This window comes from Salvia miltiorrhiza, chromosome 1 (genome assembly GCF_028751815.1).
Source record: "Salvia miltiorrhiza cultivar Shanhuang (shh) chromosome 1, IMPLAD_Smil_shh, whole genome shotgun sequence".
NCBI classification, from domain to species: domain Eukaryota; kingdom Viridiplantae; phylum Streptophyta; class Magnoliopsida; order Lamiales; family Lamiaceae; genus Salvia; species Salvia miltiorrhiza.
Window position 1 is genome coordinate 19,553,583 of NC_080387.1, and position 6,433 is coordinate 19,560,015.

Genomic DNA, 6,433 nt, shown 5'->3' on the forward strand with positions numbered 1-6,433 from the left:
CGGCGATTAACGCCGGAAAAGTTGGTCGGAGAAGATGAGATGTGATTTTTTTTAATGAACGGTGTGCAGATTAGCCCCCGAACTCCAAAAAGGGAAAAGGTGCAGATTAGCCCTTGAACTCCAAAAAAATGGTGCAGATCGCCCCCTCTGACTAACGGCCCATAACGGTGTTAAGTCAGAGGGGGCGATCTGCACCATTTTTTTGAGTTCGAGGGCCAATCTACACACACAGTTAGTAAGAGGACTGAAATGCTCTAAGGGCCTTCACTTGAGGGGCCTATCTGCACCTTAACCCTTTTTTTTAATTATATTTGAAAATTCACGTAGTTTTTTGTATTTATGTCGACATTAATTAAGTTTCGGCAATACACGTTATCTTTCAGGTATTGAGAATTATTTGAAGACACAAACAAGACTTTTGAGAAATGATGAATATTTTTCTATAATTACTTTTAAATTGAAATTTTTCTTAAAAAAATTTACTTTTTAATTGAGATATTGTTTTTAGAAAAATAAAAAACGATGGATAAAGAGCGACATTTACCATTTCCAAAAGGTATGGATCTTTAATTTGTGATACGTACGTAAAAATATGTCATGATCTTTCAATATTTTTTTTTTCTTTTTGATGAGAAAAGATTTCATTAAGAACAAGAAAACGGTACCAGAGTACCAGGAACACAATTACATCAACCATTTCGAAAGATCACATGACATCCAAGTAGAAAAATTCATATCAATCTCAAGAAAGTTGAAAATATTGTTCCAACTCCACATCCTCGCCTTTACCTCCGTGATCGCATTCTTGATATCCTAATTTTTGCCTTCCCATCTACTCTCATTACGCCATTTCCAGATCAGCCAACAAGTGCAGCTCCACAAGGCTTTTAACATCTTTTACGACCTCTTCCCCTTTCCTAGATGTATGAACTGAGTGAAGTGTAAGACTACACATTGAGGACGAATGAAACTAATTCCCATCCACTGTATTATACCATCCCAAACTTTTTTCGTCTTTGGACAATGGAGAAAGATGTGATTAGCCGTCTCTAGGTTTTGGATGCAAGCGTTGCACCTGCATTCCATATCACCCACCAAGATGTTTCTTACCCTCAAGTTGTCACAAGTTGGTAAGCGGTTTCGAAGCAATCTCCATGCCAACACCATTGCTTTGTGTGGGACAGCCATGCCCCTAAACCTTCGACAGGACTTCCTTGTACGGAAGCTCATCTGGTACTTCATTCAATGACTCTCTAATGGCTTCATATGCATCCTTCGTTGAGTAACATCCGTCCTTGGCGCCACTCCAAGTCCAGCCATCTATAATCCCTGCTCTTGGTACAAAGTTAGCAATATGTTTTATCAAATCATCCACTACTGCCATCTCTCTCTCTCTCTAACAGCTCCTTTCTCCAATTTAATATCCACGACCAGCGCCCATCTTCTCACTTACCCGTTTCGATCACAAGAGCTTCTTTATTAGTGCACAGGTGTAAAAGTCTAGGGTAGACAAGTTTAAGAGGTTTTGAACCCACCCAGATATGACTCCAAAACTTTATACCCCCTCCATTATCTAGCTTACGTCTAACATTATCAGCAAACCAAACAGCATTTGGACCCCCCCTGCCGACACGATCTTCGGCCACCACCCAAAAGTAGACCTGCCTAACCCCGAGCACTCTAGTCCCTGATCCCCCCACTCGACCTCCCCATAAATCGATCTCACCACACTAGCCCACATCCTACCTTCCCCATTTAAGTATCTCCACACCCATTTAACAACCAGCGCCAAATTAAACCACTCAATATTTCTAAAACCAAGTCTCCCCTTTCAATATTTTATTCTTAATTTATACCGAATTAAAAAAATTACAAATAATTAACGTGATCATTCCTTATCGAGAATAAACTCATTTTTGCAATCTTATTCTTATGTGTCATCATTAATTTTGCACCCTTGTCATAACTCATAAGCTTGAAACCAAATTCTATCAGATAATTAAACTGAATCTTGAAGAGTATGATATGATATTGTAAGTATATGTGTTAAGTTTATCATAACATTTTGGGAGATTCCTCTTCAAAAAAAAAAAACATTTTGGGAGATTCTCTTGGTTTTTGGAGTGACAATACAAATGCTTCTTCTTTTTCTGTTTCAACTTATGAAAATTTTTCTTATTCGAAGTTACGTTCTCTGATAAGGATTTTGGGCGAAGATCCCTGCAAGTTATTTGGTGTGTACATGCAATTTGACAATATATATTTTGTAGAGCGAAGAAGAAAGGATTAGAAAATGAGACAGTGTGGATATGCGGAAAAATAATACTCCCTTCGTCCAAATAATTAAGACACACTTTTCTTATTGGGTTGTCCCAATAATAAGGACACACTTTTAAAAATAGAAAAAATTAGACTTAAATTAAACTTAATCTATTAATCCTTAATCTGGGTATGAAAGTTAAAAATTTATTGGGTTCTCCTTTCGACTGCATAGCAGCGGTGAGGCCGTTGGCTTCGCTTCGCTCGACGGAATCAGCCGCCTCATCTCCTTCGTTCTCCCCCTCCCCCTCGCCGATGGACTCATAGCAAGGAGCATGCCATCGCTGCTGCCCTCCTCCTGCCCCAGGTAAACCCTAATTTTCTTCTTCTTTTTCTTTTTCTTAATTTCCCCTCTCTCTTTTGTTTTAATAAATGAAATTCTCGCTCCCCTTCTTTCTTCGGCAGAGCTGAAAAAATAACGGATCTCTGACGAGGTGTGGCCTCGCCGGCGACTGGAGTATTCAGGAGACGCGGTGGATCTGGTTCTGGAGGCTAGGGTTTGTAGGGCGTCAGCGCCATCGCTCGAGATACGTGTGCGTCTGTGAAGAGAGGGAGCAGAGGTGAAGGGAAAAGGGGGTGGCGGGGACAGTGACGATGGCTCGCCGAATCCGCGCCGGGGAAGAAATGCGTCACCTGCGCCGCTGGTTTGAGTGTGTGTCTTGAGCGAGAGAGAGAGAGAGAGAGAGGGATTAGTGGGAGAGGGGTTTGTAGAGAGCGATTTCTGGGTTTGATTTTGGGCAGCGTAGCAGATGGAAGAAGAAGCGTGGTGGTCGGCGATGGTGGGCGGCAGTGATTCCACCGAGTAGATTTGAGAGAGAAGATGATAGAGAGAGTTGAGAGTTAAAACAATTTAAAACTTATACTAAACTATCTAATATAATTATCCTAAATTCTCGTGCCCAAATGAAGTGTTTCTTCATTATTGGGACGGAAGAAGTATATATACATTCTAATATAAAGAAATATGCATATTTTGTGTTGCTCACGGACCGCAAACTATCAATTTCAGACCTGAGTTATGTTTCATCGGAAAAGTGAACCGTAATCGGCTTGTGTATTCTGCTTGGCGGGCCAGTTTTTGGCCCCGAACCGGCGTTCCGGACCGGACCGAAAACTGACGATTTTTTACTGTTTTTTATTTTTTTATTGTTAATCTTATGTATAGTGTATAATTTTATTAAGAAATTACATTACATGTATTGAAATTATTTAATTCAAGATAAAATACAATAAACGAAAAATAATTATAACACATTTACAACCAAAATATTATAAAATTTGTATTTTTATTGAATCCAAAGTTTACAAAAATTACAAATTTACAATTGACAATATCTATGTACAAAAAAATTACATTCTTCGAAATTGAAATTACAACATTGACTAAGTAAACTAACTAATACTAAGTACTAACTATATTAATTCTAAAATAAAATACTACACTATATATACTAAAGTAAAGAATAACATTACAGTATTATTATAACAATGGGGAAAAAATGAATAAAGGGCTTGAATCTCAATTTTAATATTTATTAAAATTGAGTGGCCTACGTATTTTCATTGAATAACGAACAATCAAAGCCAAAGTAGTTCTCTTACCTTAACTTACATAATCAAAGCCGTCGACGTCGAATCTCTTGGAGTTGGTGACTTTATCGTTTGAACTCTCATTGGCTTGATCTCATTCGTTCTGTTGTGCTCTTAACTCGGCTTTAGACCAATCATCAAGCATTGGTGGCCTCCATGTTTCGAGCATCCATGTTGCTTCTTCTTTCGTCCAACACAAGCCCACCAATGTTAAATGCTTGCTCGACGGAGACCGTGGAGGCCGGAATTGCAAATAACGCCTTCGCCATCGTGAAGAGAATGAGAAACTCTTTCTCGTGCGTCGACCACCATTGCAAGACTGTCGACTTAACCACCTATGTCTTTGAAAATAGAAGTATTAGACAAATACATATCTAATTCATTAGTAGTTCGGCTCCTAGTGTATTGCGATTGGAACAATGAAGCAGCGGCTTGAGCGAATGGATTCGAATCTCAAGCACCTAACGGGGTCGAATAATATCGGCTACTACTACTACTACCACCTACATTTTTTGAAGATGGATTTCATTGAAATATTTTTGTTCATATTCATCAAATAAGACCCTCAATGTTTGGCTTATTCTAAACTTAATATCATCTACGTCGGGAAGGTACCATTCTATCTCTTCCCCGCTTTGTAATCTTTTCTCATAAAATGACATATCTCGAAAGGCGTCATAATAAATTTCTAACATGCGATAAACATCGGCAAGTTTCATTTGATGATCGAAAACCTTAGCAACTAAAAAAACATCAGGAATTTGCATAAAGTATTTAAGTCATTTAAGCACCATTTCATATGCTACATTATATAAATCTTCATTTTTACTACAAGCATTTAAAGCAATAGCAATATATACATGCAATGTTAAAATACTTTAACACTAGTGCAATAATAAACACCCGATAATCAGTTATTGCGTTTTCAAAAACCTTTAAATGTTGGAATAAATCATGACATCTTTCCTAATAAGAGGGCAACAAAGTCAAATTAGCCTCGATACATGTTCTAAAAAAATCACATAAATGTTCTTAATGATGTATTGGTATAACGAATTTTTTTACCACGACAATATCTTTGTCATTTCTTTGCAATACTCATTTTTTGATTTAAAATTTTAACGGCATTTCAAATGGGATCAACACTATATATCATTAATAAGTTTATAAACATCTTGTACACATCTATTCAAAATATAACAAATACATCTAGCATGAAAATACTTACCATTAAAAGCAGGACCGTGAGCATGTTACAACTAATTCGGGAATGGAAACAGGCTTGTAACCGGACCTAGCAACTGACGGTTTTGGTTTTGGTCTGTGGTCAATGGTCCGAACCCGAGTCGTTGACTTCGGGCCGGTTCAACCGGGCCCGATTCGATCTAGGCAACACTATGCATATTCATATATAAAGGTTTGCATACAGTAAAATATAAACTTGCATATGATAAAAAAAAAAAAAGAATATTACATGCATATTTGTATATAATATTATATATATATATATATATATATATTGATGTTTAACATTATGCATATAAAAAATATATTTAAAAACATAAAAAATGCAGAAATTGCTCAAAGACCTCTACTACGTGTTAGATTTTTATGTGTCTACACAAATAAAATACTATGTGATTTAAATTTTTTTTTGAAAGATAAACTTTTTTCTTGAGGGGCCCACTCCTGCATGAAGATACGTAATTTGTGTGATTATTTAAGTCCCGATTGGATCAAAACTTAGAGAACTATAGCTTATTAAATTTATTTCCTCGTCTCTTCCTCTAACTTGGACTAAGACCACCTTCTTTAATAGAATAGGCACATACTCTCTCCACCTTTCTCAATTAATTGATAAATATGTATCCAGCCACCCCAAACTGGAACGCTGAGACACATCGTATAAAATAGCCAGTAATGAATATATAGGAAATGATACATTCTGCATTGTGTTTGTGTAATTACATTTTGTGTTATATATGTACATACATTCTAAGCCAGTACATTTTTAAATTTTTATAATTGATGTGCACAGTCGAAACAGATGCAATATTAATGTAAAAAATAACAAGATAAGGTAGACCAATGGATTAAATGGAATATATCACATATCTAGTATACTGTAACTTTGGATAATCACCATAATTTAAAAAATTAATATCTGATTCCACCTTTGGACTCAACCATAAGAAAATATATCAACATTCAAAATTTTAAAATTATTGTTATAATTACTAATCATTGGAGCAAGCCTATTGTGCTAGAAACGCGAAATAGAAGTTATATATGCATGCTTTTTTTTTAGACCGGTGCTAAACAATTATATTATGGTTAACCATAAATTAGTTAAATAAAAAAATTAATTGATTTAATTTAGTTTTTCAGATAAAAAAAATATTTTAATTATTGTACTGTATTATTCACATTGTAGTTATTTTTTTTTCTTAATTTTTTAAAAATAAATAAAATCGAAATTATGAGAAGATAATTACGAACAATGTAAACAATACAATGAAAAAAC

The 6,433-nt window shown here is 35.7% G+C and overlaps 1 long non-coding RNA gene across 1 annotated transcript; it reads left to right on the forward strand.

The window, feature by feature from the left end:
* The first annotated feature begins 2,090 nt into the window (after positions 1-2,090).
* Positions 2,091-3,364, forward strand: LOC131006903 (uncharacterized). Its single transcript, XR_009095811.1, has 2 exons — positions 2,091-2,626; positions 2,725-3,364. It is a non-coding gene; the product is annotated as an uncharacterized LOC131006903 (long non-coding RNA).
* The last annotated feature ends 3,069 nt before the right edge of the window (positions 3,365-6,433 follow it).